Source organism: Lepidochelys kempii, chromosome 8 (assembly GCF_965140265.1).
Source record: "Lepidochelys kempii isolate rLepKem1 chromosome 8, rLepKem1.hap2, whole genome shotgun sequence".
NCBI lineage: Eukaryota > Metazoa > Chordata > Testudines > Cheloniidae > Lepidochelys > Lepidochelys kempii.
In genome coordinates, this window is record NC_133263.1 from 63,259,749 (window position 1) to 63,273,062 (window position 13,314).

Here is a 13,314-nt window from a genome sequence, read left to right on the forward strand (position 1 = left end):
CTTCATAGGCTGTGCTGGAATATATGTTAAGTGCCCTGTTCCGGCTTCCTCCTGTGTTTCCAGCAATGCTGGGCTGGGCTGGGCTGGCTGTCTGGCTACAGAAGGTAAACACCCACCCGCCCCCCCCCCCCAAAAAAAAAAAAAAAAGTTGTAACACAGTCTGGTACCTGATCAGTGTTAATGGATTTTTATCTATCATCTCTGGCTGTTGTGAAAGGAGTAATGGGGTGTTCATTGCTCCTTTCCTGGCAGTGGCTGATTCATGCAAGGAAATGGAATATGCTGTGTGGGTGTGAATTGTTCCACCCATTTCCTATGGCCTTGGCAAAACCATTCCACTGCAGGAGGTAAGAGCTCTGGGCAAAGGAGTGGGGATTGGTTTTCTCATGGGGTTTGGGGATTGATTTTGTTTACTGTTTCTAGCCTTTGAGAGATGGTTCTTTTGGTCTCGGTGAGTTCTGGAGTGCAGAGAGGATTGCAGGTGGAGGTGGGGGACATGCTGTGGATTGGCTTGGGTGAGTTGTTTCTTTGAAGGTTTGTATTCCAGTTCTTAGTTGTGGTGGTTGGATCACTTCAGTGCTAAGTTGTGGATATCTGAGAGGATGGAACAATGCTGTCTGCTGGGACTCATGTTGCTTTGAACCAAAGCAATTTGGTTTTAAGTCTAGGTGTATGACAGAAGCTACACTAGTGATGTCAGTTTGCTCTCCTCCTGGATGAAGATCAAGCTGTCCATCCTAACACTTTTTGTTTAGACAGATGTTTAAGATACTAATGACAAGTGCAGGAGAGAGTGATCAGAGGTCATCTATGGACAATACTGTTTTCTTATCGCATAGTGAAGTTTCTAACTCAGAATTAGAAGAATGGAACTCTTCCTGTGATTCTTTACAGCTTGCACAGGATAGTATATACTTTCATTAGGCAAGAAGGCTGCATCATTTTTCATTTGGATGCATCCTCACCATGCTTATCCATGACATTTTGATCTCATGATGTTCTCTCCACAAGGGTATGTATTCACAGCATTTAGAAATCACAGCCCGTTAAGAATACAGCAGTCTGCTTCTTAAGATGACAGCATGTTATTCCTGTGATCTCTATCGGCTGCCAGTTGGTTTCTGGGGCCAAAGTCCTTTCAGGGTGTCATTTATAAAATGTCCTATCACTTTCTGGGAGTCTTAAAGGAGCAGCAGCAGAAGAGAGCAGCATAGGTGGAGGAGTCGTAGCAAGAGAGGTCCCCGCTCTGACCTGAACTTCCCATTGGGGATAGCCTATGAGAGGAATGAGGCCCAAACCCCTATCCAAACCCAATGGGTTAGTCATTTGACATGTTTATAGCTGTTAGACATAGGGCTTGATCCTGGAGAACCACAATATCAGAAATTGCTAACATCATGTCTCTACTGATTGGAAGGGCTGCTGCTTTGTGACTCAGTTTCATAATGTCGGATTCTGCATATATGTGCTGCCAGTGAAAAGTAAATTAATGTGTATTTGTGAAAAACTGATAAAGCATTAGAGTAATAAACTAGATTTTTTGCCCTCTTCATGCTGAGGCTTGGTAACTACTATTCCTCTGTTTTTCAATATTTCTTTCAGGCTTCTGCCTTCTCAATGAATAGCTCAAGCTATAGCTAGGATGACTATGTATGTAATTTTTTTCCTTGATCTGGAGAACAAATACCCATATAATGATACTTGATGCTTTTGAAGATTACAGACACTGGCATGCATATGTGGACAGTAAATCATTATTTATGAGTATCACCCAGTACTCCGATTTTGTTCTTATTTCCCATATCCTTTCAGTAAACATTGCAAAGGGCAGTGTATTCACGTGAGCAATATATGTTGTGTAGTAGGTAGATCTGAGTTTTGTTGTGCTGGATCTTAACATGAGCTCATTCACACCTCTCTAGGTCAGGAGCGACTGCTTGTATGAAGGTAGTGTGAGAAGAGAACTGGCCCCTTTGCATCCTCTATTGTTTATCAAGCTTTCAGGAAAATAAGTTTATAGGTGAATGAGGGCCTTCAAGTGTCATCATACCTGGACCAAAAGATCAGGCACTGGACTTCCAAGGCATTTGTCTTTCAAATGATAAACACTGACGGAAGTGTTGTTTTAAAGACAGGCCCCTTGCCCTATCTTCGTTAACCACATTTGACAGTTACATTTTGATTTCATTAAAATCTAGGGTGGATCCCTCTGGGAGATCAAAAGTAGTACCCTTCTCAAGTCATATAGACTGGAGAATGAAACACAGAGAAGTCCTGTGGCTGGAGCCTGTGAGCATCTGTACAGATGTAGGGTAGGGAGAGGCTTAGTTTAGTGGTCCTACCCATCCTCCCTAATCTTGCAGCTCCCAGTCCCAGTAATGCCAGCAGATTGAACTTTAAATTGCAAAGTCTGGACATCTTTCTTTGTTTGTTTTTGTTTTTTTTTCCCCCTCAAGCTTCTCCCATCCATCTCTCTCACAGCCCTGAGCTGCTTACCTTACTCTCCGTGATCCTCTCCTTACTTCCTGTCCCCTCCTTTCCTTCCAGTATCCTCCTTATACTTCCACTCTGTTCATGCTATCTTGCTCCTATTATTTCACCCTTTCCTGTTGTTCCCTCTTATCCCATCTCTGACCCATAATAATAAAATATAACAAAGATGACATTACCCCCAATCGCTTTGCTTGTGTGTTCTTCTCTCCATCTGATTCTTCTTTAGACCAAAAGCTCTTTAATGCAGGGTCTGTTAGGAAATTGTGTGGTATGTTTTGGGCACTGCTGCTATATCAACCAATAAAAACACCTAATATTATGGCAGCAAAAGTGTTTTTTCTGGTTCTCAGAAACAAGGAAACAATGAAGTAAATAGGTTATCATAGGCACCAACTCTGTGGGTGCTCTGGGGCTCAAGCTACCACCAAAAAAAACCCTGGGGTGTTCAGCACCCACCAGCTACCAGTAAGTGGTAGCAGCATGTACCTAGCACACAGTGATATTGGAAGGAGGAAAGCACCTAGCAGCAAAAACAAAAGTCAACACCTGTGCAGACTATGTCATGTTTCTGGCATTGGGTTTGCATACCTACTTATTGTATCATCTCTCTGGAGAAAGAAGTACAAATAAATGAAATCATGGTTTATTAGGCTACACTTAAGAGTCACATCTCCATATTGAAAAGAGCATGTATTAGCAAGTTCCATTAAAATAATGTATCCATTTAAATGGTGCATTGTAATTCATAAAACGCTATGAAGTTGAGGCAGGTTTGAGTCACCCATCCATCAAAGAAATTTTGTGAACTGCTGCTATTTTCTCATTTATAGTCCTCTTTTATCTGAAAGCAGAAACTACAGTTCCTGGGCTAAACGTTCCTAAGCATGTCCTAGAGAGACCCTGTTTTGCTGGTGCATGAAGGTGTTTTGGCAAAAGCAGCTCTTCAGATTGCTGGGTAAGTAGGCTTTTAAAGTTGGTTTAATAGAAGAGAAATATGAAAAATCTAACTGTTTTTGGTTTTTATTTGCTGCTAAAGTAATTTAAACAATTGGGCCTCATTTTCAGAAAACGCATTGTTAAAATTGTCAGTTGAAGTTGTGGATACTCAGTACTTCTGAAAATCAGGCCCTCTTTTTCCCCTAGGATTTGTACCATTTAACACTTCCTGGTACAAATGGTTCCTACGCACCCACCCCCTGAACCGCGAATCAGAATAAGTCAAAATTTTGAAATTTCTCGCAGAATGAAATTTTTTTTGAAACATTAAAAGACCCTTATCAAAGTGTTTCATTTTGATGAAGCTGAAGTGCTTCATTTCAATTTTTTTTGACATTTATATTATGCTATTAATATTTAAAATATTGCACTATATTCTAAACGTCAGATAATAACTAAAACCTACTAATAAATCAGAAAATGTCTGGAAATACATGATTAGGTTTATTTCTGTTTATTTTTTATTGGCTTGTGGACTCCTCTGTGCTAACCCCAAATGGTTTTTGTTTTGCTTGTAACATTTAGGCTGGACCTCAAGAAGGTTAGTCTTGGTGTTTAATTTTTGTAAGTGTTTTTTTTTTTTTTTAAATCTAGCAGAAGCCTAAGTTCCAGATGTATTTTCTTTTTGTTTTTAATAAAAAAAAATAAGAACATGATTGGAGTGCCCTAAGAGGTTTGTGCATATGTTCTTTAATTAGCTGGGGGCAACAGGTAATTTCCTTTGTTTTCTTTCTCAACTTCACCAGATGGGGGGGGGGGTGAAAGGGCTTGAGGGTACCCCATAGGAAGGAATTCCCAAGTGCACCTTCCTAGGTTCCAGGGGGTTTTGCATTTGGGTGGTGGCAGCATCTACCCATCCAAGGTCAGAGAGAGGCTGTAACCTTGGGAGTTTAATACAAGCCTGGAGTGGCCAGAATCTTTTAGAACCTTTAGAATCCTTAAAGACCCACACCTTCTGCGCTCGAAGTGCCAGTGTAGGGAATCAGCCTTGACAATCTCATTTCTGATTTTCTCATAAGTGTAATAAAAATAAACCTTTATCATCCACAGTTTCTGGTGAGGTTGGTTCAAGTTAAAGCTATGAGAGAAATTATGGATATGTATTTTGTCATGATTACAGGACAAACTGCCCCCCCTGTTCCCTTTGAGGACTCTGAGTGTACTCCCTTAGCTGTTCGGCCTTGTTCCCTTTCCTGTCTTGGGAGGTAACTTTGAGATTCTTCCACTTTTAGATCAAGATTTGCGTGCATCACCTCATCCATTTCAACAGATTGTTACCATGGAGGTCTGAATGGACACTTGGATGTCTTCCCTTCTGGAGCCTGTGACCAGTAATATAGTGAACAACAACCTTTAAACAAGTAGGGCTAATAGCAAACAGAACAAAGCATCAGAGAAATTAATTCAAAAGAACAAACCGTGTACATGCATATTTAGACTCATCTAATCTTTTGCCTTATTACAAGGTAAGTTAGATGGGGATTCCCTCCTGAGTTACAGGACAAGGGACAGAACTTACATTGTTTTAGGAAGCCCAGGAGCTCTTGAGACCTAATCTGTCTTCTGAAGAATCTCCCAAACTGCTCTCCTGTTTAGAGAAAAACCTCTTTTCTCAAATTCTTATCTTTCCTGTGCGTGCCTTAGTCTATTTCCCATATTGTTCAACTGACTTCATTACAGAGCCTAGGCATGAATTCTTCCCTTTTCCCTCAGACTAGTTTTTCCTAGTCAGTCAGCCAGGCTATCTAAGGGTATGTCTACACTACGAAATTAGGTCGATCTTATAGAAGTCAATTTTTAGAAATAGATTTTATACAGTCGATTGCATATGTCCACACTAAGCACATTAAGTCGGTGGAGTGCATCCACAGTATCATGGCTAGCGTCAACCTTTGGAGCGTTGCACTGTGGGTAGCTATCCCACAGTTCCTGCAGTCTCCACTGCCCATTGGAATTTTGGGTTGAGTTCCCAATGCCAGATGGGGCAAAAACATTGTCGCAGGTGGTTTTGTATACATGTCGTCAGTTGCCCCTCCCTCCGTGAAAGCAGTGGCAGACAATCATTTCGCACCTTTTTTCCGTACAGACACAATACTGCTGTCAACAGATGGTGCAGTAGGACTGCTAACAGTTGTCCTCATCCACAACTTCCACTGCAACTCTGATCTGCTGCTCTTGTCCCAATAGAGAATTTCTCCATGTTGTCTGTCATGTGCTCCCGGGAACTTGTGTTCTTTCTCGGGAAAAGTGTGCTGTGCTAACCATCATCCTCCACTGCTTCTGCTGCAACTCTGCTCTCCTGCAGATGCCATACCACGGCAAGCATGGTGCTTGCTCAGTTCACCGTTGCTGTTGTGAGCATTGCAAACACCTCGCGCATTATCCTGCAGTATGTGCAGAACCTGCAAAAGTAGGCGAGGAGGCAACAACAGCGCAATCATGATAGTGATGAAGACTTGGACACAGACTTCTCTCAAATGATGGGCCCTGGCAATATGGACATCATGATGGTAATGGGGCAGGTTCATGCCATGGAACGCAGATTCTGGGCCCAGGAAACAAGCACAGACTGGTGGGACCGCACAGTGTTGCAGGTCTGGGATGATTCCTAGTGGCTGTGAAACTTTCACATGCATAAGGGCTTTTTCATGGAACTTTGAGACTTGCTTCCCCCTGCCCTGAAGCGCAAGAATACCAAGATGAGAGCAGCCCTCACAGTTGAGAAGTGAGTGCTGATAGCTTTCTGGAAGCTTGCAATACCACACAGCTACCGGTCAGTCAGGAATCAATTTGGACTGGGTAAATCTACTGTGGGGGCAGCTGTGATCCAATTAGCCAACACAACCACTGAACTGCTGCTATCAAGGGTAGTAACTCTGGGAAATGTGCAGGTCATAGTGGATGGCTTTGCTGCAATGGGGTTCCTTAACTGTGGAGGGGTGATAGACGGAATGTGCATCCCTGTCTTGGGACCGGACCACCTAGGCAGCCAGTACATAAACCGCAAGGGGTACTTTTCAGTGGTGCTGTAAGCACTGGTGGATCACAAGGAATGTTTCACCAACATCAACATGGGATGGCCGGGAAAGGTGCATGACGCTCGCATCTTCAGGAACTCTGGTCTGTTTGAATAGCTGCAGGAAGGAACTTACTTCCCAGACCAGAAAATTACCATTGGGGATGTTGAAATGCCTATAGTTGTCCTTGGGGACCCGGTCTACCCCTTAATGCTATGGCTCATGAAGCCATCTGCAGGCACACTGGACGGTAGTAAAGAGCAGTTCAACTATAAGCTGAGCAAATGCAGAACAGTGGTAGAATGTGCATTTGGATGTTTAAAAGCTCGCTGATACAGTTTACTGACTCAGACCGCCACGGAACCAATATTCCCATTGTTATTGTTACTTGCTGTGTGCTCCACAATATCTGTGAGTGTAAAGGGGAGATGTTTATGGTGGGGTGGGAGGTTGAGGCAAATCATCTGGAGGCCGATTATGCTCAGCCAGACACCAGGGCAATTAGAAGAGCATAGCTGGGTGCCCTGCGCATCAGAGAAGGTTTGAAAACCAGTTTCATGACTGGCCAGGCTATGGTATGACAGTTCTGTTTGTTCTGTTTGTTTCTCCTTGATGAAAACCCACCCCCTTGATTGACTCTACTTCCCTGTAAGCCAACCGACCTCCCCCCTTCGATCACCGCTTTCAGAGGCAATAAAATCATTATTGTTTCAAAATCATGCATTCTTTATTAATTCATCACACAAATAGGGGGAAGATTTGCAAGGTAGCCGAGGAGTGGTGGGTGAGGAGGGAATCACCAGGTGGGAAGGTGGATGAGGGCAGGAGGGAAGGACAAGGCCACACTACAGTTCAAAACTTATTGAATGCCAGCCTTCTGTTGTTTGGGCAATCCTCTGGGGTTGAGTGGCTAGCTGCCCGTAGCCGCCTCCCCCTGAATGGCACCACTGAATGTCCACCCCCAGCTTTCTTGGGCATCTGGGTGAGGAGGATATGGAACTTGGGGAGGTGGGCTGGTGGTTATACAGGGGCTGTAGCAGCAGTCTGTGCTCCTGCTGCCTTTCCTGTACCTCCAACAGATGCCTGAGCAAGTCAGTTTGCTCCCCCATTAGACTCAGCATTGCATCCTGCCTCCGTTCATTGTGCTCCTCCCTCCTCTCATCGCGTTCATTTAACACTTTCCTGGTCTCTGCCATTGTTTGTCTCCACGCATTCTGCTGAGCTCTTTCAGTGCGGGAGGACTGCATGAGCTCTGAGAACATTTTATCGTGAGTGTGGTTTTTTTCTCCTTCTAATCTGTGCTAGCCTCTGGGACGGAGATGATAGGGGGAGCATAGAAACATTTGCAAATGTGGGAGGGAAAAAAGGGAGAGCAGTATTTTAAAAGATACATTTTAGAGAACAAAGTGAATACTATTTCACACTGAATCAAGCGATTCACATTACATAGCACATGTGCTTTTGGTACAAGGTCGCATTTTGCCTCTTATATTGAGTGCCTGCTGATTTGGTGTGAGACATCACACACGCTTGGCTGGGCAACAGAATTCAGCTTGCAGGCAGCCATGGTAAGGCAAAGGGTTTCTTCTTTCATTCATAACATGTGGGAATGGTTTCAAACAGCAGCGCCCTCCTTTCCCATAGCAAGCAAAGCCCGTTGGGTTGGCCATTTGAAAGGAGGGGTTGCAGTTTTAGGGTGAATGTGAAACACAACCCAACCCCCCCCCCCAATGCTTTGGGATGATTGCTTCACCCCACCACCACCACCGCGTGGCTAGTATCAGGGAAGATCCCTGTCAGCCAAGCGCAAAGAGCTCAGCATGAACGGGCCTCCCACCACCACGTGGCTAACAGTGGGGATGATTTCTTTTCAACCAAAGGCAAACAGCCCAGCAGGAACAGGATGTCCCCTTCAACAAATTTCCCATATTTGAACCAGGTGACCATGAATGATATCACTCTCCTGAGGCTAGCACAAAGAGATAAAGAATGGATGCTGCTTGAATGACACCAAAGCCCGGGCCAATTCGCTGCAATGCTTAGTTCTGCAATGATTTCAGACTACTTGCTACTGGCTTGGCGTGGTAAAAGTGTCCTACCATGGAGGATGGAATAAGGCTGACCTCCCCAGAAACCTTCTGCAAAGGCTTTTAGAATATCTCCAGGAGAGCTTCATGGAGATGGCTCTGGAAGCTTTCCGCTCCATCCCCAGACACGTTAACAGACTTTTCCAGTAGCTATACTGGCCGCGAATGTATCCCAAGTCTTCAGGGCAAATTAATCATCAAACACACTTGCTTTTAAACCCTGTATTATATTTACAAAGGTACACTCACCAAAGGTGCCTTCTTCGGCTTCGTGGTCCGGGAGCCCGCGTTGGGAGGGTTGGGAAGGTATTGGCTCCAAGGTGATAAACAGTTCCTGGCCACCAGGGAGAAGGGATTCTCCACTTGCCTGCTGTGCACTATCCTCAACCTCCTCCTCATCATCTTCCTCATCCACAAAATCCTCATCCCTGTGGCATGAGACTCCCCCCTTGCAGGTGTCCATGGACAGTGGTGGTGTAGTGGTAGGGGCTCTCCCTAGAATTGTGAGCAGCTCATCATAGAAGCGGCATGTATGGGGCTCTGACCTGGAGCGACTGTTTTCATCCTTTGTTTTTTTGGTAGGCTTGCCTCAGCTCCTTAACATTCATGCGGCACTGCTGTGTGTCCCTGTTGTAGCCTCTGTCCATCATGCCCTTGGAGATATTGGCATTTCATCTTTTGGAACAGAGTTCTGCCTGCATGGATTCTTCTCCCCATACAGCGAACAGATCCAGTATCTCCCGTTCGGTCCATGCTGGAGCTCTTTTGCGATTCTGGGGAGACTGCATGGTCACCTCTGCTGATCAGCTTGCCACACTGGCCAAACAGGAAATGAAATTCAAAAGTTCCCGAGGCTTTTTCTGTCTATCTGGCCAGTGCATCCGAGTTGAGAGCGCTGTCCAGAGCGGTCACAATGGAGCACTCTCGGATAGCTCCTGGAGGCCAATACCATCAAATTAAGTCCACACTACCCCAAATTCGACCTAGTACGGTCGATTTTAGTGCTACTTCCCTCGCCAGGGAGGAGTACAGAAATCATTAAGAGCCCTTTAAGTTGACAAAACAGGCTTGGTCATGTAGATGGGTGCAGGGTTATATCGACCTAACGCTGCTAAATTCTACCTAAATTCGTAGAGTAGACCAGGGCTAAGAACATGGCCTTGTGAGAGTTGCTCCATTGTTTGGCAGTTAGATCCATTCAGCCTTAATGACTTGCAATCACAGGCCTCAGGTCTGCATCTCAGAAATCCAATATATGAAACACAGTTTTGGGTCCAAATCAATATTCATTATCAATCACCACAACTTTCATCACATGTTTATAAGAAGATGATAGTCTCACTAGAATACTTATTGTTCTGTCTTTTTAATTGTGCTCAGGTATTGCCATCTGCATGAGGTGTAATGTTATTCATCTAATTAAGTCCTCTTTACTTGCTTCTGCAAAATGGAGTTAGGTTTTTTATGTATGTCTGGGGTAAGTGAGCCTTGTTCATAGTATTTAAACAACGTAGAAAAATATAAATAATCCTGTGGAAATGTTGGTTCATCAGAGTGATAGACTGGTGTAACATATAAATACTCAACTGGGGCAAGCCCTATCAGCTGTAGAGAAGTCATGGATCAGAAATGCTGTGGTTCAACTGCATGGGTCAGCCATTCCATAGGGATATCATACAAACAGCCTTCTGCATGCCACAGAGTCCAAGGAATGGATAGGACTGTGACCAGTAGGATCCACTCACCCAAAACCATGCACTTGAGGAGGGATGTGGAGAACTAGGGTAGTAGGCCCTGGCTGCAGCTATGGACAGTGGAAATAGTATTAGTAACAGATATGGGGATGTTATATTTTTTCCCTCCCTCAGCACACACACGGCTCATCTTGTGCAAAGTTTCTTAGGAAGTGACAGTGTCACTCTTAGATTATTATTTTTAATTGCATGGTAACAATTGCTTTTCATTCTCCTTTAAAAACTCTTTTCCAGTCAGTGTTGTACTTGTTAAATGACTCGGAGATAGCCATGAAGACTGAAGTCCTCTGTGTGCTTTGTTTCCGTTTAAAAGGAACAGTGGGAAAAGAAATGCACTACAATATTGTGAATGTAAATAAGTAACATTTCATCTGGTTAAACAACTCAGGATAGACCAATTTTAAATGGAAAAAAGAACAAATCCCCAAAGTTTATTAACTATAATACAATTTTTATAACTTTAGAAAATAAATACTTTCAAAGGCTGTTAAATCTGTTCCATATTTCCATTAAGTGCTATTAAGTGTAATTAACAAAGTTTTGCAGTGGTATCTTAAAAGTGCTTAATTCCCTTTGCTTATAATAGAGCCATTTGTTATTCAAATTGCTGCAGTCATTATAAGCAAAAGAATGCCAAGTCATTAATGCAAATTATAAACTTAGTCCAAAGTTTTAGAAATAAATTTATGCAAATCTTTTTCCAACAAAATTTACCATAAAATGAAAAATAATCATTATATGTGTTGTGCTAAGATTGTGCAGCATGTGTGCTGCATTACTTTATCAAGGGAATACGAGATTAAACTAATGGCTGTGACTGGAGCATTTGGAGTTAATATTCCAAAGGGCTGAAACAGCATCATGGTGATTGGGAGCAAGTGTCCACCTATAGGGGATTTGATCCCTCTCAAAGCCCTATATAGTTCATGGCAAAACAGCCAGACAGACAAAGAATGAGAGGACTGCTATTTCAGAGGGTACTGTAGATGGTTACAGTCTCTGCTATACAAGAAATGTTTGAAGCTGCTCCTTTTGATATTAGCCATTATAGGGGAAGATGGTATACCCTGAAAGACGTGAAATCACAAAAACATCATGGTAATTTCTGCATTTCCTAGGGGGTAAATAATTTCTCTTCTCATCCTATTGCTGTCATGCCACGAGTTCACAGAAATAATAGCATTGTGTTATGTCTAAGGACCTATCCTCCTGGAAACAGGACAAAGCATCAACATTACAGTTGTCAGTTTGAAGGATGTGCTAAAACAAGCAGTTAAATGGGTTTACAAGATTAGGCACCCTAGGAAAAATACACACTCCAGCAACATAAACCTAGAAGACCACCCCAACTGACTGCTGATAATCTGAAGCACGGTTTGGTTTTCAAACCAGACACGAACCTGCTGATTCCTAAATCTTTCACCCCACATGAGAATTGCCACCAGAGTGGAAAAAAAGATTGCTTAGAAGACCCTTCACCCCCAAATTCCTTGTGGAGGGCCAGTTATCCTATGGCAATTTTCACTCAAAAATACACCAAATGTATCAAAGTGAATCTGCCCCCAAAATAGATTCTGACCACCAGCATGAGACACTGAGATATCCTTTTAAAAATTGCTGCCAGACCCATAGGCTGTCCTTCAACTGCCTTGTAACTAGAATAAAAATATTGAGGCCTAGGACCCTAGGCCGGTTTCCTGAACCTGACATGGACGTTGGTAATATCTGCTCTGTTAGGGTAGTCTATCACCAGCACGTCAGTATTTCCATTTTAATCAAGGTTGGGGGATTTTCATACAGCAATAAAGCTCTCTCTATCCCTATCAACAGTAGGCTTGGTGTTTCCTTGACTGAAAAACATCCACAATCCTCAGAGATAAGCACAGCTCATGTGATCTCTTTCAGAACCACCCCTTTTGCAATAGGGAACAATTATGAGGTTATTGGGAGGACTTGGTGAATGGGAAGTGGTGAAAGCTTTCTCAACTGTACCAAAAAGTGATGGGAAGAGAGAATTCGCTAGCCCCTGATCCAGGAAAAATGTTTGCCCTCCCCCACAGAGACAGTTCTCCACTGTCAAGGGAGGAGAGTGTATTAGTGGGGCCTCCTGCAGAGCTGGGAAGTGTCTCACTCCCATTTCGCCTCCTACCTTAAGTGGCAAGTAAAGGGAGCTGCACAAAGGAAACCATCCAATCCAGCACTAGTATTGTGAATGCCTTTTTGACCCTGCCAGGACAGTTACATCTGTCCCTTGGAGGAAAAGAGGTAGGTGAAGAGCCCCTGGCAAGCTCTCCACTAACACCATCCTAAGATTGGAACAAGAGGGTTGGGTTAGAAGTCAGTCCCTTTCCCTCTCCTGATAGACCTGCCTCTTTTTAGATGAGGCAAGGTATTGAAACAAAGGCACTAATAATGAGCAAGTTACTTCCTCCATACTGCAGGTGTCCTGTGTGTGTTTAATCAGTAAGCCTGAAATTTTTGGGTTGAAATATTTTTGGATTAAAAATTACCAAGAAAAAAAATTGGAACAAAAGGAGAGAGCACGGTGTCACTGATGATTGAGGCCTCTGCAATATCAGGGAATTGATTAGCTAAGAGAAAGAGGAAGGTGAAAAACCCTCAAGGTTCCTGCCTATCTGACCTGGAGAAAAATCCCTTCCCAATGCCTATTCTGAGTTTATGAGCAAGATACATCAGCCAGCCATCTAGAAAGGATTCTCTGTACCACCTCAGAGTATTAGTCTCTCTCACCTGGGGTTCCATCTCCAGTCAATCTTGGATGCTTCAGACGAAGATGGAGGTAAGGGGGAAGACAGCATACAACTGGCCAATTGTGCATTGGTGGAAAAAAATCCTTCCTGACCTTTCAGGTAACCAGCTGAAGTCTGAATGCATGCAATTGGATTACAGTCTCTATCTTAATGCAGAGCTGCAAATGTTATGAGCATACTGAGGACAACACAGAGC

General features: G+C 43.5%; 1 long non-coding RNA gene across 1 annotated transcript; it reads left to right on the forward strand.

Annotated features, from left to right (window-relative positions):
• Positions 1 to 390: 390 nt before the first annotated feature.
• Positions 391 to 7,181, forward strand: LOC140916559 (uncharacterized). Its single transcript, XR_012160546.1, has 3 exons — positions 391 to 515; positions 3,345 to 3,448; positions 4,722 to 7,181. It is a non-coding gene; the product is annotated as an uncharacterized lncRNA (long non-coding RNA).
• Positions 7,182 to 13,314: the final 6,133 nt, after the last annotated feature.